Source organism: Martes martes (assembly GCF_963455335.1).
Source record: "Martes martes genome assembly, chromosome: 8".
In the NCBI taxonomy this organism is placed as follows: domain Eukaryota; kingdom Metazoa; phylum Chordata; class Mammalia; order Carnivora; family Mustelidae; genus Martes; species Martes martes.
Window position 1 is genome coordinate 36,664,122 of NC_137895.1, and position 22,601 is coordinate 36,686,722.

The following is a 22,601-nucleotide window of genomic DNA, read 5'->3' on the forward strand; positions in this document are numbered from 1 at the left end:
CTGCAGCACTCAGACACCCCCAGTCCTTCTGTGACCCCGCGGGACCTGGGGTTATGCTGACCCCGCCTGAGTTTCCCCGCGGTTTAGCCTCTGGAGCGATGTTTCCCAGTGGAGCTGACTTTTAAAAGTCCCGATTTTGGGTGCACCTGGGTGGATCAGTGGGTTAAGCCGCTGCCTTCAGCTCAGGTCATGATCCCAGGGTCCTAGGATCGAGCCCCACATTGGGCTTTCTGCTCAGCAGGGAGCCTGCTTTCCTTCCTCTCTCTGCCTGCCTCTCTACCTACTTATGATCTCTGTCTGTCAAATAAATAAATAAAAAAAATCTAAAAAAAAAAAAAAAAGTCCCGATTTTGTGCTCCGTTGCTCTGCCGCTTGCTGGGAGCCGGCCCCTCCCCCTGGGGTCTATCTTCCCGTCGCTTTGGATTCACTTCTCCGCAGGTCCTACCTTTCAGAAAGTGATCGATTTTCTGTTTCTAGAATTGTTGCTCTTCTTCTCTTCGATTTCCTGTTGGATTTGTAGGTGTTCACAATGGTTAGATAAGCTATCTAGCTGATCTCCTGCTACCCGATGTCGTCTCAGCCTGCTACTTCTCCGCCATCTTGACTCCTCCCCCTCACTTTATACTAGATATTACTTATATGTATCTTTATATACAATATATTTAATGTATATTTTCTGTACAGTATTTATTATTTGTATATTTTCCTATACAATGTATTCCTCTTTTTAATTTATTTTCTGGCCAATGCTTCCTGATTTTACAAAGGAGTAAGCTGAGAGATAGAAGGGATAACTAGCTTAGGCTATTACACATAGCTGCTAGATAGAGGAGCCAGTTCGCAAAGATGGCCACTCTGACCCCAAGTTCATTTTTGTTTTCTAAATAATAATGGAGTGAGATGCCAGGATGTATAGTAGAAATAGAAGCAGAGTCCAGAGCTTGAGGGAAGAAGGGACAATGGATAGGAAAGAAAAGTAAGGGATAAGGAGAGATTTGCAGGCATGTGGGGAAGCTGGCCTTGTTTTAGGCGATCTAGCATTGACACCACCTGGTTGAGAGGCTTCCTGGGAATTAACCGTTCTCAGATATCCCAATATTGGAAGAACACTTCTGTTATCAGAACTGGTTAAACATTCTCAGTGATCTGTAGAGAGTAACCTTTTATGTCCAGAGTGGACAGAAGAGGCTTGGTCTTTTCTGGGATTCTTAAGTTATGTGGCTGTGGGGAGTCGGAGATCTTGTTCCAGCACAGGTTCTGTTGACACTAACAAGAATCTCTTTATTAGATCTTGCTAATTTCCAAATTGAAAGCAAAACAGAAGGTATCTTTTCCTTGCGACTGGTCATGGTTTGGCTCTCGTTTCCAGCTTAGTTACAGATTTATTTATGGCTTTATCATCTTCCTGGTCCTCTTTGACTAATGTCCCTATTTCTCCCTATGTGGACTTTAGCACATACTAATTAGAATGTATGAAGCTATAAATGTATACTTTTATATACAGTAGTATTTAAGATGGTACTCTGAGGGCAGAAAGAAAAATCTGTATCAGAAGCTTTAAAAAAATCAACAGTTAAAAAAATCCAAGAGATGTTAACTATTTTAAATAATGGAAAAACTTATTTCATGTTCTCATTGATATCTTCATGTACAGATTTTAAGAAATTACAAATGAAATTTTTGGGATTGTTCAGCCCCTTAATAATGGCTAATACTTATTGTATCAGCATTAGTTTGCTAGGGCTGATGTAACAAAATACCACCGAGTGAGTGGCTTAAACAACAGAAATTTATTTTCTCAAGTTCTGGTGGCTAGAAGTCCAAGATCAGGGTGTCAGTGTGTTTGGTCTTCTGAGGCCTCTCTCATTGGCCTCGGGTAGCCGCCTTCTCGCTCTAACCTCACATTATCTTTTCTCTGAGCACATGCATCCATGGTGTTTTTTCTGTGTGTCCAAATTTCCTCTTCTTATAAGGACCCTGTTCAGATTAGACCAGGTTTTGGAATGACGGCATGGAGCAGGGCAATCTTTTGACCTAGGCTGCTCACTTCAGAATGTTGGATAATAGAGAAATACAGAGGCAGAGGGATAATTTTAGCATAATTTTTTGCATAATTAACTTAACTGCCTCTTTAATGGTCTGTCTTTCATACAGTCACATTCTGAGGTATTGGGAGTTAAGGCTTCAACATTGGAATTTGGGAGAGATGCCCAGTTCAGCCCATAATAGTAACTAACACTTAATAAATGGTAATGAGGGATCTGCATTGTTCTAAACCCTTCTTATGTACCGAGTTGTTTAATCTGTGCAACAACCTGTGAGCTAGCTACTATGAAACATTTTATTTTCCGGATGTGAAAACTGAGTTGCAGAGAGGTGAAATGACTTTCTCTAAGTCACAAAGGCAGTAAATGGCAGAGTTGGGAATCCATGGAAGTGGCCTGATCTCAGAGCTGCTCTCTCAGGCACCATGCTGCTAAATGTTAGTTTGTGCCAATGTAAGGGTGAACATTTTAAGATCAGATCTTCAGGTCAGAACATGACTTCATGTTTTGGCTCTACTAGTCTATGCTTTTCAGAAAACCATCTGAGTTCTTCAGGTCATCTATAGTCTCCTGTCTGTGAGGAATAGCTGACAAGATGATATAAAGCTCTTTGGCAAATAAGAAGGACTACATAAATGTCAACTGTTGTAGTAATTTCATCAGTATAGGTGTGATTGCTGCTTATATTTATGGGCAGCCTAGCTACTGAACTGACACAAGATTGTGTTGATTTCCAGAGAAAACAGGTCTATGACAATGGAAACAAAAGATCATACAGTATGTGGCAGTGAACCTTTTGACTCCACTAGTAAATCCAACATGGTACCAGAGATCTCAAGCCCAGTCTGTTGTTTACATTTTGACTTCACAATTAAGTGCAAGATTTATTATTCCCCAAACAAGCAGAAATGAGAAAGAAAAAACACAGCTCTTGACCATGGGGAAATGGCTGACATAGCTCCAGGTTTCAGGGTTATTTGAAACTGGCCTGGTACTTACACCTAGTGGTTGTCTTGTTGGACATAAACAATCTCATCAAATACCAACACAAGATGAGGCCATTCTGAGACCATGAGACCATGTCATGAATTTTTAGGCACACAGGAAACAAGGTCACTGTGCCGTTCCCAAATAGCAAACATCCCCCTCTCTGGCTGACATGAGAAACTGCTGCTTCATCATCCGTGACAGCGCTAGGCCTCACTCAGGCCTGGCATCTATACTAAAAGGATTCACTGAGATATTCAACCACATAATTGTCCCTGTTTTCTTATAGCATCTAGAGTGAATCCTTGCTTTCTTAGACTCTCCTCAACAGCACCCAACCAAAGCCAAAGTCCTCTCATAGATTCTTGCTAACACCCTCTTCCTAAAATGGCCCACAGTTCCCACACATCCTTTCCCTTGCTTCAGTGAGTAATGAACCTAACTGGTTCAACTACAGGTGTGTACCTGGTGGTCTTTGGCTGAAGGGCATTGATAAAGGCAGTGCAGTTGCCCAAGTTAATGTTAGAGAAACAATCCCATTTATGTTACTATTTCCCCAGTGTGAATAACTTAAAATCTTTTTAGCACATAAAGCTTTGGGGGTTTTCAGGAGAAAGGCCATTGGAAGTTGCCACCATTTTAGTAGGAGAGAAAAACCTCTATCTGAATATCTCTGTTTTGTGCTTTTGCCTTTGTAGATCACATAGGCTGTGTTTACATATATTTCTAGTGTATCTTTCCTTTTTGCTTGCATTCTTGCAAAAGTGTGAGGTTCTGAATACCATGTATTCCATCTTGTTACAATGACTGTCACACATGATTTAGTACAAACTCTCCTTCTATATATTCTTATGTTCTTCCTACCCAAAATAGAAGAAGAAAAAAAAGAGTTATACTGGTGTGTGCTGCCTGCCCAATTTAGTTGCTAACTGTCCACCCACTGTTCTTTTGTCTGTGCCGTATGCCTATGCTGCGGTTTGAGTGATCAAATTAAATGATAGGCCTAATTAACTGAAAGAACTTTGTAAGCTTCTCACTGGAAAAACTGCTTCTTCTGGCTCCTTTTTTCCCCCTCTCACAGAAAAACTGCTTTATACTTTCAGCTCATTACTGTCTGATAATTCATACGGTATTTGCCTACACATACATGTACACATTCAACTAATTTTATTCTAACACCTTAATTCATGTGCCTGTGTTCTGTTTCTTGAAATTTCTCTTTCTGTCATTATGGTTGCATAGCAACCTCTGCAAGTTGTGAACAGCAAAATGACTTGTTATTGGGTGCTAGGAGAGAGTCAAGTACCGTTGAGCTAGGGGTTCCACATGTAAATGGTATTGTCTTATACTTTGGTGGAAGTATATTTAAAGAGGGGAAAATTGGAATCTGTGATCAATCTAGGAAAAATAGAGTTATTTACATCAAAGAGAAGTGTTTATATAGGTTGATAAATCAACTGACATGATGAATTTGAAGATTTCTGTCCTTTATTGAGACATGAGTTTTTACGTATTCATTTGTATTTCGTTCATTCAAAGTATAGTTGATATGCAATATTATATTAGTGACTTGAATTTCAAATGGTGTGAGTATAGAGGTTTTTATTTAAGCCTCTGTTTTGGATTCATTTGCTAATATATTGAGGCAACAATCAATCCTACTACATATGATGCCAGGGTACTAAAGGTAAAGATGTATCAGATGTGAACATTAGTGCCAAAACATTTTATAAAATAGATTAAATTCTGTTTTTCACGGGAGTTTATAATCTGTCCTGGATTTGGATTTAGGCTTTGAGTCTGACTAAAGGTACAGAGGTCAGAAAGCCCAGTGCCGGAGGACCCTACTCTTTCATTACAAGGGCAGTTTATTCTTTCAGAATAAAATCTGTGGTTTTGCTGTGGAAGGTCCAGCCTAGAGGAATCCAGATTGAAAAAAATGGATATATTTTTTTCTTATTCAAGGAGGTTGCTTTTGTAGAATATGTAATATAGACAGCCCAATTTTGTCTGCCTAATGTACCTCATTAAAATAGATACACACAGAGAAAACCCCTACTCCTGATTGCAGCTCACAAGGAAGTATTTTTGGTACTGTGCTTTTCATCTGACTGCATTATACTATACCTTCTCTAGTATCTTATTCCTCTAAAATTTTTTGAAGTACTTGTTTTCTGTGTGAGCTGCTTATTATTGTCTAAGTAGCTTCAATTTGCTAAAAAGTAGTGGCCACAATAACTATTTTTATCCATTCTGAATTTAGATCCTATCCATTTAAATTGTGTATCAGAAAATTGTGTTGGTGTTAATGAACTTCTCTTGATGTTCTGAGACTGTACTGTTGATGAGATACATGTTTTACATTTTGTACTCTAAAAAATTTAAGAACAAATACTTCTGTTGACTCTGGATCTGATGTCTATGATAAACTCATGATGGTTAGTTTTATGTGTCAACATGCCTGGGCCACAGTAGCCCAGACAGCTGTTTAAACATTATTTCTAGGTATGTCTAGGAGGGTGTTGCTAGGAGATTAGTGTTTGAATTGGTGAACTGAATAAAGCAGATGTCCCTTCCCAATGTGGATGAGCATCATCCAATCCACTGAAGACCTGAATTGAGTTAAAAGACAGAGGAAGGATGAATTCATTCTCTGCCTAACGGCTGAGCTGGACCATCAATCATCTCTTGCCCTTGATGCTTCTGGTTCTCAGGCCTTGGACCTGGAATCCATAGTCTATTCTCTGATTCTCAGCCTTTAAACTACAATGCTGGCCTGCCTGCATCTCCAGTGTACATGGGTCAGATTGTGGCATTTCTCAGCCTCCACTGGTTCTGTTTCTCTGGAGGACCCTGACAAATATAAAACTCTAGGATCAAGACCATATAAAATCAATCATCTAATGGAAGGAAAGCATAACTAATGTTATTGAGCACCTACTATATGTCTGTATTCATACAGTTTCTCACTTAATGCATACAGCAGTAAGGTGGGTGTTACTGTAGAACTGGTAACTGAAGGGATAATCACATCCCAGAGAAATTAAGAAAATTGACTTTGGTCACATAGCCAAGAAGTAGCAGAAGCAGGTATTCAAACCTGTTTGGCTGACTCCTAAACTCATTCTTCCCACCCTATTCTGAAGTTCACGGAATTAGCATTTATTGACTACTACTTGTTAGACATTGGATGGAAGATATATATATATATATATATATATATATATATATATATATATATATATATATAAATGTTTAGTATATACTCTCAGGTGCTCTGGATGCAGTGAACAGTTCTAAGCCATGACTTCTGAACTCAAAGACCCTGTAATGTATTTAAGGAGATTAATCAAATGAGGCAACATTAAAGTGCCAGAGGAGAATTGGAGATAATTACTGTAGGAGCAGAGGGGAAGGACTTCACTAATCCTCTCAGGTCAACTAGCAGCTGGATATCCAGGAAGCATATGTTCATTTTCTACTTTTCATCTAAAATATCAATAGAGAGTTTGCTGCTTTTGTCATAAAATAGAGCTGTTTACAGCTCTATGGTTCAACTATAGTTTTATGATCTTTTGAATCTTGAGTGACTGTGGTATAAATAGGTATACCAGCTTTATCACGTGCTAGATGTGTGATTCTGGGCAAATTACTTACCTCTCTTTGTGTCCGAGTTTCTCCATTTGTAGAATGTGCATAATAATAGCACCTAGTTTATAAGTTTGTTATGACAATTAGAATGATCTAAAGTTATGTTATTAGGTACATACACTTTCAGTTTATAATTATAATGCCTTCCTGGTGAATCTTTTTATCATTCATTCACTCTTTTTTTGCATAACAATACTTCTATATATATATATATTTTTGGTCCATAAGTCCTGTTATCTTATGCCAGCTTTCTTTTGATGAGCATTTTGCTATAGTATTTGCTGTCTTTTTTCTAGCCTTTTGTCTGCAATTGTTTGGGGTCCATATGTTTTAGGTATTTTAAAATTACATTTATGTTTATTGTAGTTATTGTTAATTTTTATTTCCATCATTTGATTTCCTATGCTTACTTCCTTCTTATGTATTCTATTGGATTACTAAATCTATTTTGCTTTTACTCTCTCTATTCATTTTGAAAATATGTATTTCCACTGAGGGGAGGTTGTCTATTTTCCTGTAAGTGTTACCCTTAAAATTTTAACATATATATTTAACAAAGTTTAAAGAAATCAGATTTTCTGCTTTCTTCCTCCCCAAAATAACTTACCTATAATGTTTTCTCTTTAATAACTCCCAGCATGTTTCCATGTTATTATGGTCAAATTTTTTTTATTTCACCTTGATTTTATGTCCCCTGTATTAATCATGGTTCTTGTATATGGTCATTGTTTTCTTGGTAATTTTCTCAGCACTAACAATTTACTAATCATGTTTTCAGCTTCATTTAATTTTCTGTTTTTACTCTCTATTACATTTTTAATTTCTAGAAATTGTATTTAATTATTTTCCAAATCTGCCTGTCTTTTTCTGATTTTTTAGTTCCATGTTTCTAATTCCTTATTTACATAGTTAAGCATTTAAATATATTTAGTATTTTCTATGAGATTGTTATGTTATCTGAAGTTATAGGTGTCTTACCTGCTGTTTATAGTATCTGCTGATTCTTGCTCTCAGTGGTGGTTTCCTTCTGTGCTTTCTAATTTTGGATTGCTTATCCTCAGTAGGCAATCTGTTAATGGGATTTAAGGTGTATCCTTTAGGAATGATTTTATATTTAGTTCTACCAAGAATCTTAAGAATTAACCAGCTTCCAGGCAACATTTTATATTAATTTCTAAGCTTTAGAGATTCGGGCCCAGAAACGAATTCAAACACCAAATTTGGCTGAGGTCAGGTCTATGGTTACAAATTATTGGCAAAGATTTGTTTTCCTCTCTATTATAGAGCCAGAGCAGAACAGTATCCATCCTTACATTTTTCTCTGGTGGGAGATGGGTGCATTTTTATAGCTTATCATTTCGGGTGAAGATGCCTCCTTTGACAAGTCTAGTTTTATGGAGGGAGGGGCAAGGGCTCAAAGCAGGAAATCCATAAGGCTCTTGGTAAAAAGTCTTTTTACCAAGACTCCACCCATGTATACCAACAACTTATTGTTTCCAGTTCTGGATTTCAGTTCACTCTTCACTTCTGAATTAGTCTTTGCATCCCCCCCCCCCCCAATTTCCTTGAAATGTTACTTCTAAACCTGTGCTGTATTTTAAAAAAATACATTTCTTATATTTACTTAGTATGTACTTAGGAGTTTTGTAGTTTGAGGGCTTTTATAATTTCTAGTTTACCATATTGCAAGAAACGGATTTGCATTCATGGGCAAAAGAAGGTGGAATCGAAAAACAGTAGAGTTTGTTATGGCAGTGATGAGGAATGTCTTGTGTTCTTATTTTCCTTCTAAATCACAAATCTTCGTATACCTTTGCATAAAAACTCTTCAATGATTTTCCATTGCTCTTGGGATAGATTCTAATTCTCTTGGCATGTCTTTCACAGATTCTCATTATCTGTCCCTTATTTGCCCATCTTGTTCTCTTCTTTTAAAATATGATTTTATTGGGGTGCCTGGGTGGCTCAGTGGGTTAAAGCCTCTGTCTTTGACTTGGGTCATGATCCCGGGATCCTGGGATCGGGTCCGAGTCGGGCTCTCTGCTCAGTGGGGACCATGCTTCCCTGCCTGCCTCTCTGCCTACTTGTGGTCTCTGTCTGTCAAATAAATAAATAAAATAAATTTTAAAAAAGATTTTATTTATCTGAGAGAGAGAGAGAGAGTGAGTGTGCAGGTGCGCGCGCACAAGCGGGGGGAGGGGCAAAGGGGCACAGAGTCTGACATGGGGTTTAATCCGAGGACCCTGGGATCTCAACTTGAGCAGAAGGCAGACGCCTAACTGACTGAGCCACCTAGGCAGCCCAATCCAGTTCTCTCCTTCTCATGTGGCTTTTTTGTGCAGCTAGAATGAACTTCCTTAATTTCTTCAAGTTTGTCAGGGGTTTTTTCACCCGCAGCCTTTTTATTATTCTGATTCCTCTGCTTGGAGCTTAGATTTTTTCCCTATCTCTTCCCTTTACCCCAACTCCTTTGATTATTGTCTAATTTTTAAGCTTCAATTTAAGCTTCACTTTTTTTCAGGGAGCTTCTCTTGGTACTTCCCTACCCCACCCCACTCCAGTATGCATTCTGATTACATGCTCCTCTAGCATCCTGTACTTTTCTGTGTCAGAAAAATCAAGTTTATATGTACTTGGTAATATATCGGTCATTTTTGCCAGGATAGTAGGCATCCAAATTATTCCCTCACTATTGATTCTCTATATCCTAGCATGCTGTCATTTTTTCAGCAGTTAGTAAATATTTATAGAGATTTTATTTTATTTTATAGAGAGAAAGAACAAGTGAGAGCACACAAGCAGGGGGAACACCATAGGGAGAGGGAGAAATAGGCTCCATGCTGAGCAGGGAGCCCGGTGTGGGGCTCGATCCCAGGATGCTGGGGTCATGATCTGAGCCAAAGGCTGACACTTAGCTGACTGAGCCACCCAGGCACCCCAGCAGAATATTTCAAATTAAAATTGCTATGATTATAATTACTATTTTTAGTGACCATCATTTATGTTCCAGTACTGGGTAGAAATTATAAGCATTGTGATATTAAAAGTAAACTTTTGGTGTTATTTATGAGACCCTTTCAGAAATAGAAAATGACCATGTCCTGTAATCTTAATTACCTACTTTGTGAGGCTGTGTATTCAGATCTGTCATTGAAAATGGAGAACATTTTGACTATAAAGTTTACTTTCAAGCCATATATCAAACAATCCATTTTGTCAAGAGTCCATGATGACAAGACTGGCACAAAGGTCATTAAGGTCACTGATACATTCCCCTATGGTTGTGCCATGTTTGTTAGCATGATGACTGGGAAACATCTTGGCATTTTTCAGAGTAGTCTTTTGTCTAGGCATAGACATCACACCACACTTAGGACCTGTTGAGTTACCAGCTGGCAAATAAGGGTAGAGAAAAGTCCAGAGAGACATTGTGGAAAGTATGGCCCCAGGTAATGCTGGGCACACCAAAGTAGATGGGCATGGGCCTTCACTGAAGAAACATATACACAAAAATTCACATATAGAAGCATACCAATAATTGAGTATGTTTAGGGATACAAATAGGAGTTAATATGATTATCAGTAAGTCAGATGCACCGTTAGGCCAGTTTGTGCTGCTATCAGGTAAGGAAGGTGAAGTTCAAGGTAGGCTGAGTGATGATGAATTTCTTATTCTAAAATAGGGCTAAGGCTATTTTTAGGGATTAACAGTTCCAGCACAGTCAGATATTCTTGCTTTTAAACTAGATATCTGGCTTAGATATTTAGGTTTTAGGTTGGATTTCTGGCTTATTTACGATCTTGGAGTTGAGATATACAAAGAACGATGATTACTGTTTTTACCACCACTTAACTATGTAATTGTGCAGAATTGTTCTAAGCTGTGGCAGTTAGTTCCATTTGTTATTTTGTGATATATCCCCACCCTCCTAGTAAAGACATCCCACATTAAATGTGGTTCTTGAGGTTTCATTACTCACATGGAGTGAATCTTTGTATTCTCTTAGGCTGAGCTCCTTTAAGAATTACATGAACAGGGCAAAGAGCCAACATTTAGAGTTCTTCTGGGCCTCCAAGGAAGCCGTGATCATTTAGGTCCATCAATCTCAATCTCAAGCATCTGAAAAAATTTTTAAAGTGAAATTTGAATCTGGAGAATACATTATGCCATCAGGAATCACTAAAATTAGGCAGTCTTTTTCAGGAGATATGTACAAAGGACTGGCTGATGTCAAGGATTGACATCTATTACCAATAGAACCAATAAGAACCAAAGATCTCTGGAATCATTGAAGGTTTTCATTGCTAAGTGCATTACTATAGTACTAATTTTTTTTTCAGAAATGTTTGGATTCCATTAAGGAAGTAGATATAATATTCAACTCTAGGACAGTCAAGCACATCTTGCTTAGATCTTATATACAAATGATACTGTTACGAATGGCCCAGGATAAACATGCTAAAATGGTTTTCTGAGTTGGGAATACATGAGCATATTAAGTTGATTAAGTTGCCATTCAGATAATTCCTTGGCCCAGAATCCTTTGTGGGGTGTGTGTGTGTGTGTGCGCGCACGCGCGCACGTACGCACGTGCACACGTGCACACATGCATGCGCATACATGTGTTTTTTTTTAAGATTTTATTTATTTATTTGACAGAGGGAGATCACAAGTAGGCAGAGAAGCAGGAAGAGAGAGAGGAGGCAGCAGGCTCCCTGCTGAGCAGAGAGCCCGATGTGGGGCTCGATCCCAGGACCCTGGGATCATGACCTGGGATCATGACCTGAGCCGAAGACAGAGGCTTTAACCCACTGAGCCACCCAGGTGCCCCATACATGTGTATTGATAGAGTGGGAACAACTCTTGGGTAATTGTGGGTACAATCATAGGCCAAAAGTCCTCAATATGCAGTTTAGTGTTCCAATGTAATTTTGTAAAGCATATTATTTGCACATAATGAACCCCAAGATATAGCAGCTCATGGAAAAACAATATTGGAAGGATTCTGGTAGGGTTTTCAGAGTTTAAGGCAGAGTAAAACATTAGCTTCAGAAAGACAAAGAGTGAGGACAATTCTGGGGTCCACAGGTACTGAGTCAGCGGCCTGAAAGCCATCAGGATGGTTTTGTTTGAGCTGTTAAATCTGTCATCTTGGTCTTCTCTGTATTTTGGCATGCAGATGAGCTTTTTATGTATAGGGGCAGGAGAGAGCAATTTCTTGGGTTCCTTGCAATTTATTCATTAGGTATCAAAACCTCTTTATCCCGTCTTCTGCTCCAGTTATTTAAAATCCCAGGGAAGGGCTTAGATTGATCATGTATGGGTCATGTGCCTATTCCAAAGAGATGGAGGTCAGATCTCATATGAAATATATGTTTTTTGGGGGTGCCTGGGTGGTTCAGTCAGTTAAGTGTCTGCCTTTGGCTCAGGTTATGATCTCAGGGTACTAACATCGAGCCCCACGTCAAGCTCCCAGCTCAGTGGGGAGTCTGCTTCTCCCTCTCCCTTTTCTGCTCTCCCTGCTTGTGCTCTCTCACTCCCACTCTCTCTCTCTCTCTCAAATAAATAATATCTGAAAAAAAAGAAACACATTTTTTTGTTTTTATTTATTTATTTTTTAAATTTACTTTTACTCTGACCTTCGCCCTTCTCACTAGCCCAGGCTGCTAAACATGATTCATACATCATTTTTTGTATGTGCGTGTGGGGGGGGGGCTTAGTTTTCCCTGGAACATGGAAAAAATAGTATGAATTCTTACTTTTAAACTTAGACGAAAAGCCATGATCCAGACATCAGACTATATTGTAGGAGAACATTTGCTAAATCAGTTTTTATAACTACAGTACAAAGGGGAGAGAAGAGTTGGAGAAGACAGCAGTGTAGGAGAATGAATGGCTTGGGCCACTGAGAAGGACCCTTATGCTTTGGATCTCATTCTGGGATTAGTTCCAAGCTGGGTGGTAAAAACTTGAAGCCCCCTCCACCCCACTGGGTTTGAAGATGGGAGATTAGAGGGGACTTGTGATTCATCTTCTACCTGGTTGCCTGGGTAGCAGAATGGCACACCCCTCTGATATCCACAATGTGAGAAAATAGAACAGGCATAACCATATCAGACGCCTGGGCAGAAGAGTGTACAGTAGGCTCATTAAATTGAAGTAAGACTTTTTACTGTAGGTGAGGTTCTCCAGAAGCAGATCTGAGGCAGAGTTTGGGATACAAGATTTTTTTTTAGGAGTTTAATATCTTTGAAGGGAACGGGGAAAGAAACAGGACAGGACAGAAGTCTAGCTGTGATACAGCCTTGACCAACCTCAAGGGAAACTTTGGAGCAAGAATCGCCAATCAGAGTTTTTTTTGGCTTGGCTGAAGTGGCTGGTCTGTGGGCCCTGATCTTGCTCTTTCATTGGTATGAGCCACCCAGCAATGTGTATGAGCACAGGCAAGACAGCGCACTGCTGGTGAGGCAGACCAGGAGGTGGCTGGCAGCGAGAGGTGGTCTGCTAACCAGACTTCCTACAACTGGAATCCAAACCATTCTTTGAAAGGAGATTTGGGGATGCATCTTTGGTCTACACATGTCCTCATGTGGTATGGTCCTCAGCAGTCACCAGTATAGTGAAAAGAACAAACCAGTAGACCCACCAGGATTTTGAACTTTAATAGATGAGAAAATAAAACAGATTTCTATTTCCTACTTCTACCTTCAGCCTCTTACCTCCATGTCATGTGTTGTGTAGGCCTTCTGGAATCTCTGTCACTGAAGGAAAGGGTCAAATAACTTTACTCACTTGAAACTGAATTATTATGTTTTTTCCATCGGTAAAATGTTGATTCAAAATGGAGAAGAAAATGAGTTAATAGAGAAACAGAAAATTTAATTTGCATATGCAGGAACATGGCCTTGAAAATTCATGACCACCTCAAAGTAATTGAAATAAAACTAACTTTTGCTATTTGCTTTTTCAGGAGAATATAGATAGTTCTCAAAGTCTTTGATTAAACTGGGCCAACTGTAGGGCTGTCTTCAAAAGTTTTATAATTTTCAGGTCTTATATCCTTATTTGACAAAAGTGAAACTTACTGTTGTGTTGTTATTTGAATCCGTGCCCACCTCTTAGTCCTTTCCCTTTGTATTCTGTCATTCTGGAACGTTCTTCAGCATCATTCTATTCCTCTGTTTCATTTGTCCTTTGTTCAGATACCACCTCTCAAAACCTTTCATGGCTAACTTAAAGTATTTCCTTAACATGCTATAATTTTCTTGAACTGTATATCACTATCTGAGATTATATTCTCTGTTTATTTGTATGGTTATTGACTATCTCCTCACAAGAAAGGAAACTATAAGAGCAGGACATTCTTTATATCCCCAGTTCCCAACACTTGGTAGAAGCTCTATGAATATTTTTTGAATGAATGAATCAATGGTACATAAAGATTTACCAATTCTAGAAATTCATTTAAATTGCTTCTAAAGGGAAAAATGATACAAATTACTTTTCTTTACATATCTTACCATATAAAATACTTCTGCACCCATTTCAAATAATGCTTCTTAAAGGAATTTTAAAATATCAAAACAATAAAGGGGCCTCATTTTAAACTTTTCAAGCAGTATTAAATTGGAGCTTCAAATATATGTTTTTCTAGATTATTAAATTAGAATGAAATATTATCAAGTGCATTATTGGATTATTAGTGTTAATTATATATTTTTATTATGATACTTCATGCCATAGCAAGATCACATTTTGTTAAACAGAGGTGAGGCACTTTTGAGTGTAGCTCAATGTGGACATCCTCAGAAAAATGGCATTGGGGCCAAAGGTAAAAGTAGACACTCACACTTTCCAGCCATGGTATTTGAAAGGAAAAAGTGCTTTTGCTTTTTCTTCCCCTTCCTCCTTCTCCTATTCTTCTTCTCTTTCCCCTTCCTTCTCTTTCTCCTCTTCTTTCTTTACTCCTTTTGTGAAGTCATCCCACTGGCTGGAAGCATGGAGCTAGGCTGACCAAATAAGAGCAGTAGAAAACAACACTTCAGCACGGTGTTGCTGTTCCAACATATCAAAGCTGCAAATCTTAGAAAATAGTTTTGTATTTTTGGAACTTCTACAAATTGAGGAGAAATGACAAATGGCATCAGGGGATGTTGATATCTGACAGACTGACAACACTCATCCAGACGGGATGGTTGGTACTTTCGTTTACCTTAAATGTCTTCTGTTTATAAGAAGACCAGGAAAAAAAAAGAAAGAAAAAAAAAGTGCTCTAGAATTGACATATTTCTTAGCTTATTGATTAATTTCCTAGTCACATAAATTATACAATTTCAGCTTTTCCTTTATCAAGATTGCTGAAAAAATGATAATGGATTAATGAAATAAGATAGCTCAGAGGAATTGAATACTGGCTAATGCTGATATTAAAAGTATAATATAAGGCTTTGAATTGGTGCCTTAAGCAGACAATCATGTTTATCTCAGAAGAAAATCTTAAATGTGTTACTGTGCATGGGATAATATTATTTCTTATTTTCATGCCTTAAGACACATCTCAGAGAAATGTGTAAATGTCATAGCAATAATATTTTATATTACTATATATATCTGGTTATTGACTGGAACTTTTGCATATAATTTTTTTTTCATCACCAGTATTTCTTTTAATGAGACATGAAAGGCTATATGACTGGGAAATGGGAAGGGGAGTCAGGTATGATCATTTACAACCACAAAAAGAAAAATCTCTGTACATGTCTTACACCTGGCAGAAGGGGAGAGGCAGGCTGGGGTCAGGCCTATTTGTAGATGATATCACAGTCCAGGCTAATAGAGAAGGTAGATCATGGTTGATTCAAGAGCTGGCCATCAGTACAGGATAGCCACACAGCAAAAATGTTTGCAAAACTATAGAAGAAGATTGTAGAAAAGATTGCTCTTGTCCTGAGGCCAGGGATTGCTACTAAGATCCCATGGTTGTTGGGCAAGGACTCAGTTGCCTCAATGGGAGTGGACTTGGGAGATGACTACTTTCAATGGAAGCAGCTCCAGAGAAGATCTTTTATCCTAGCTTTTGAGAAGAAATAACACATATAGAAATTAAAGGCCAGACTTACTGACTATACTAAACACATCTGAAACTTGCAGAAGATTAAGGAGAAGCTTGAAATTACATTAGAAAAACACCAGGATTCTTCCATGGGAAAATTTTTAGAGCAGAATGAGACATTCCAAGCCAACTGAGCCAAAATGGTGGCAGTTGGTTTGGGCATTAGGGAAGACAAGGAATGGGAAGAAGGAAAAAAATGGATCAGCTAGATAAAGGAAGAAGTTTCTGATAGCTCAACAGGTTCTGGTTCAAGATGGTGGCATGGGAATATCCTGAACTTACCTCCTCCCATAGACACACTGAGTCTGCAGCTAGATATGGTACAATTCCTCTTAAAAAAAAACTTAAAGCCTGGCTGAGTGATGACTTCACATTCGACAAATGAGAAGAAAAGCAAGTAGGAGAGGCTGGGATACAATCTCGCTCTAAGTCTCCCCTCCAGTGCTGTGACCCACAACTGAGAGAATTAAAAACCAGAGCTTCTTCCTGAGGAGAGAAGGATTTAAACCCCCCATCAAGCAGTCCAACTTTTAAGACATGGGCTTACATTATCATTATTATATTTTAGAAAAAACGCCACTTACATTTAATAAATTTCAGAGGCAGACACCACCAAGAGAAGCTTGGTTGAGATGTATGTGATGTTGTGACTGCAGACAAACCATGTTGTGAAAAAAGATTCAAAAGGATTGTAAGCATGGCTAGCAGAGTCAATTTTAGAATGGAATCAGGAGGCCATAAAGGCAATGTAACTTACACATCCAGATGGAACCTGGAGTTTTGACCTTTGCTAACCACAACCTATCACATCCTAGAAAATATCCTTGGCCCTTGACCGAAATAGAGGTAACAAAATCCTGTTAGCTAAACAACTAGTCATGTATTAGATAGTCAATTTAAACTTGACAACACCAATAATAATTCTTTCAAAATACTTGCATAAGCCTGTGAATTTTATCTTTTAAAAACTCCTGCCTCTGTCCTGTGATTTGAAGCATACTTTTGATTTTGGTCTACTCTTTACCTCCTGGATTATAATCCCTAAAACCCTGAATAAATGCATACATTTATTTTCTGGCTTTCAGTTTTGCCTTTCTTTAGCCAACATTACCTATGGTAATTTAAACAGCTTTGGATATGAGAGTTGGGAATAAATACCTTAAATTTGATATAGATGTGAGAACAAGTCACCATGTACTCTGATGTATTCAGTGTGATGAAGGAATAATTTGCTTTTATACTCTGCAACAATTCTGGGCTCCAAAAGAGCAGAGAGACAAGAAGTAAGCAGAATAGAGCTTCAAACTGCAGCCAAAACAATCATAAAAATGAAAATGAAAAGATAAATATGTTAATGTCATCACTTTGAATAAAGCCCTTTATCTCTTCATAATTGCTTTCAGGTTCAGGACCAAAATCTTTATCCTGATCTATAAGGCTCTTTGTGGTCTCACCCCATCTTTTTTTTTTTTTTTTCCCCCAGACTCTACCTCTTTCTCTTCTGTTCTAGTAACAATGGGCTTTCTTCATTTGCTCAAATGAACTGTGTCTCCTGCAGCTACAGGCTCTTCCTGCTCTTTGGAAATAGGGAAGACCCCAGTTCCCTTGCCCACTTTATTCGCACTCATCCATCGGATTTCAAGTATCACTTCGTCTGGGAAGTCTCTGCCCTCTCAGGCCAGTGAAGCTCCCCAGTTACAAACTTTTAAGGCATCATGTTTGCTGTATGACTATTTGACTAATGTATTTTATTCAAGTTGACTGTAAGCTCTATGAAGTCAAGCACTGGGTTAGATTTCGGTCACCATTGTACTCACAGTTTTAGCAGTTTGTGATCCCATTCCCTGTCTAACCCCTTTCCCTACGTCCTACTTGGTTTTGAATGCTCATTTTTTTTTTTTTTTTAAGATTTTATTTATTTATTTGACAGACAGATCACAAGTAGGCAGAGAGGCAGGCAGAGAGAGAAGGGAGGAAGCAGACTCCCTGCTGAGCAGAGAGCCCGATGCGGGGCTCGATCCCAGGACGCCGGGATCATGACCTGAGCCGAAGGCAGCGGCTTTAACCCACTGAGCCACCCAGGCGCCCCTTTGAATGCTCATTTTTGAAATTCCCATGGTACCGTCAGACTCTAGCCACACCAGTTCCTTCTCTTCTACAAACATACAATCAGAGATTGAGGATATGCATCAAACCTTGAGAGATACTCTACCATCAAGAAAAGTAAGGTGGCATTTGAGAAAAAAAAAACCAAACTTGGTAACAATGCATGTAAAAAGCTGTAGCTTTTCATAAATTATCTTTTTAAAAATTTTTTTTTAATTTTTTTATAAGCATATAATGTATTTTTATCCCCAGGGGTACAGGTCTGTGAATTGCCGGATTTACACACTTCACAGCACTCACCATAGCACATGCCCTCCCCAATGTCCATAACCACACCCCCCTCTCCCGACCCCCCTCCCCCCAGCAACGCTCAGTTTGTTTTGTGAGATTCAGAGCCACTTATGGTTTGTCTCCCTCCCGATCCCATCTTGTTTCATTTATTCTTCTCCTACCCCCCTAGCCCCCCATGTTGCATCTCCACTTCCTCATATCAGGGAGATCATATGATAGTTGTCTTTCTCCGATTGACTTATTTCACTAAGCTTGATACCCTCTAGTTCCATCCATGTCGTCGCAAAGGCAAGATTTCATTTCTTTTGATGGCTGCATAGTATTCCATTGTGTATATATACCACATCTTCTTTATCCATTCATCTGTTGATGGACATCTAGGTTCTTTCCACAGTTTGGCTATTGTAGACATTGCTGCTATAAATATTCGGGTGCATGTGCCCCTTCGGATCACTACGTTTATATCCTTAGGGTAAGTACCCAGTAGTGCAATTGCTGGGTCATAGGGTAGTTCTATTTTAAACTTTTTGAGGAACCTCCATGCTATTTTCCAGAGTGGTTGCACCAACTTGCATTCCCACCAACAGTGTAGGAGGGTTCCCCTCTCTCCGCATCCTCGCCAGCATCTGTCATTTCTTGACTTGTTAATTTTAGCCATTCTGACTGGTGTGAGGTGGTATCTCATTGTGGTTTTGATTTGTATTTCCCTGATGCCGAGCAATGTGGAGCATTTTTTCATGTGTCTGTTGGCCATCTGGATGTCTTCTTTGCAGAAATGTCGGTTCATGTCCTCTGCCCATTTCTTGACTGGATTATTTGTTCTTTGGGTATTGAGTTTGATAATCTCTTTATAGCTTTTGGATACTAGCCCTTTATCTGATATGTCGTTTGCAAATATCTTCTCCCATTCTGTCAGTTGTCTTTTGGTTTTGTTCACTGTTTCCTTTGCTGTGCAAAAGCTTTTGATCTTGATGAAATCCCAATAGTTCATTTTTGCCCTTGCTTCTGTTGCCTTTGGCGATGTTCCTAGGAAGAAGTTGCTGCGGTTGAGGTCAAAGAGGTTGCTGCCTGCATTCTCCTCAAGGATTTTGATAGATTCCTTTCTCACATTGAGGTCCTTCATCCATTTTGAGTCTATTTTCATGTGTGATGTAAGGAAATGGTCCAATTTCATTTTTCTGCATGTGGCTGTCCAATTTTCCCAGCACCATTTGTTGAAGAGGCTGTCTTTTTTCCATTGGATATTCTTTCCTGCTTTGTCGAAGATTAGTTGACCATAGAGTTGAGGGTCTATTTCTGGGCTCTCTATTCTGTTCCATTGGTCTATATGTCTGTTTTTGTGTCAGTACCATACTGTCTTGGTGATGACAGCTTTGTAATAGAGCTTGAAGTCTGGAATTGTGATGCCACCGACTTTGGCTTTCTTTTTCAATATTCCTTTGGCTATTCGAGGTCTTTTCTGGTTCCAAATAAATTTTAGCATTATTTGTTCTATTTCTTTGAAAAAAATGGATGGATTTTGATAGGGATTGCATTAAATGTATAGATTGCTTTAGGTAGAATAGACATTTTCACAATATTTGTTCTTCCAATCCATGAGCATGGGATATTTTTCCATTTCTTTGTGTCTTCCTCAATTTCTTTCATGAGTACTTTATAGTTTTCTGAGTATAGATTCTCTGCCTCTTTGGTTAGATTTATTCCTAGGTATCTTATGGTTTTGGGTGCGATTGTAAATGGGACTGACTCCTCAATTTCTCTTTCTTCCGTCTTGTTGTTAGTGTAAAGAAATGCAACTGATTTCTGTGCATTGACTTTATATCCTGACACTTTACTGAATTCCTGTATAAGTTCTAGCAGTTTTGGAGTAGAGCCTTTTGGGTTTTCCACATATAGTATCATATCATCTGCAAAGAGTGATAGTTTGACTTCTTCTTTGCCAATTTGGATGCCTTTAATTTCTTTTTGTTGTCTGATTGCTGAGGCTAGGACTTCTAGTACTATGTTGAACAGCAGTGGTGATCACGGACATCCCTGCCGTGTTCCTGACCTTAGCGGAAAAGCTTTCAGTTTTTCTCCATTGAGAATGATATTTGTGGTGGGTTTTTCATAGATGACTTTGATAATATTGAGGTATGTGCCTTCTATCCCTACACTTTGAAGAGTTTTAATCAGGAAGGGATGCTGCACTTTGTCAAACGCTTTTTCAGCATCTATTGAGAGTATCATATGGTTCTTACTCTTTCTTTTATTAATGTATTGTACCACATTGATGGATTTGCAGATGTTGAACCAACCTTGCAGCCCTGGAATAAATCCCACTTGGTCGTGGTGAATAATCCTTTTAATGTACTGTTGGATCCTATTGGCCAGTATTTTGGTGAGAATTTTCACATCTGTGTTCATCAAAGATATTGGTCTGTAATTCTCTTTTTTGGTGGGATCCTTGTCTGGTTTTGGGATCAAGGTGATGCTGGCCTCATAGAATGAGTTTGGAAGTTTTCCTTCCATTTCTACTTTTTGGAACAGTTTCAGGAGAATAGGAATTAGTTCTTCTTTAAATGTTTGGTAGAATTCCCCAGGGAAGCCATCTGGCCCTGGGCTTTTGTTTGTTTGGAGATTTTTGATGACTGTTTCAATCTCCTTACTGGTTATGGGTCTGTTCAGGCTCTCTATTTCTTCCTGGTTCAGTTGTGGTAGTTTATATGTCTCTAGGAATGCATCCATTTCTTCCAGATTGTCAAATTTGTTGGCGTAGAGTTGCTCATAGTATGTTCTTATAATTGTTTGTATTTCTTTGGTGTTAGTTGTGATCTCTCCTCTTTCATTCATGATTTTATTTATTTGCGTCCTTTCTCTTTTCTTTTTGATAAGTCTGGCCAGGGGTTTATCAATCTTATTAATTCTTTCAAAGAACCAGCTCCTAGTTTCGTTGATTTGTTCTATTGTTTTTTTAGTTTCTATTTCATTGATTTCTGCTCTGATCTTTATGATTTCTCTTCTCCTGCTGGGTTTAGGCTTTCTTTGTTGTTCTCTCTCCAGCTCCTTTAGGTGTAGGGTTAGGTTGTGTATTTGAGACCTTTCTTGTTTCTTGAGAAAGGCTTGCACCGCTATATATTTTCCTCTCAGGACTGCTTTTGTTGTGTCCCACAGATTTTGAACCGTTGTGTTTTCATTCTCATTTGTTTCCATGAATTTTTTCAATTCTTCTTTAATTTCCTGGTTGACCCATTCATTTTTTAGAAGGATGCTGTTTAGTCTCCATGTATTTGCATTCTTTCCAAATTTCTTCTTGTGATTGAGTTCTAGGTTCAGAGCTTGTGGTCTGAAAAAATGCAGGGAATGATCCCAATCTTTTGTACCGGTTGAGACCTGATTTATGACCCAGGATGTGATCTATTCTGGAGAATGTTCCATGTGCACTAGAGAAGAATGTGTATTCTGTTGCTTTGGGATGAAATGCTCTGAATATACCTGTGATGTCCGTCTGGTCCAGTGTGTCATTTAACGCCTTTATTTCCTTGTTGATCTTTTGCTTGGATGATCTGTCCATTTCAGTGAGGGGAGTGTTCAAGTCCCCTGCTATTATTGTATTACTGTTGATGTATTTCTTTGATTTTGTTATTAATTGGTTTATATAGTTGGCTGCTCCCACGTTAGGGGCATAGATATTTAAAATTGTTAGATCTTCTTGTTGGACAGACTCTTTGAGTATGATATAGTGTCCTTCCTCATCTCTTATTATAGTCTTTTGCTTAAAATCTAATTGATCTGATGTAAGGATTGCCACCCCAGCTTTCTTCTGATGTCCATTAGCATGGTACATTGTTTTCCACCCCCTCACTTTGAATGTGGAGGTGTCTTTGGGTCTAAAATGAGTTTGTTGTAGGCAGCATATTGATGGGTTTTGTTTTTTTATCCATTCTGATACCCTGTGTCTTTTGATTGGGGCATTTAGCCCATTAACATTCAGGGTAACTATTGAGATATATGAATTTAGTGCCATTGTATTGCCTGTAAGGTGACTGTTACTGTATACTGTCTCTGTTCCTTTCTGATCTACTACTTTTAGGGTCTCTCTTTGCTTAGAGGACCCCTTTCAATATTTCCTGTAGAGCTGGTTTGGTTTTTGCAAATTCTTTCAGCTTTTGTTTATCCTGGAAGCTCTTCATCTCTCCTTCTATTTTCAATGATAGTCTAGCTGCATATAGTATTCTTGGCTGCATGTTTTTCTCGTTTATTGCTCTGAATATATCATGCCAGTTCTTTCTGGCCTGCCAGGTCTCTGTGGATAAGTCCACTGCCAATCTAATATTTTTACCATTGTATGTTACAGACTTCTTTTCCCGGGCTGCTTTCAGGATTTTCTCTTTGTCGCTAAGACTTGTGAATTTTACTATTAGGTGAT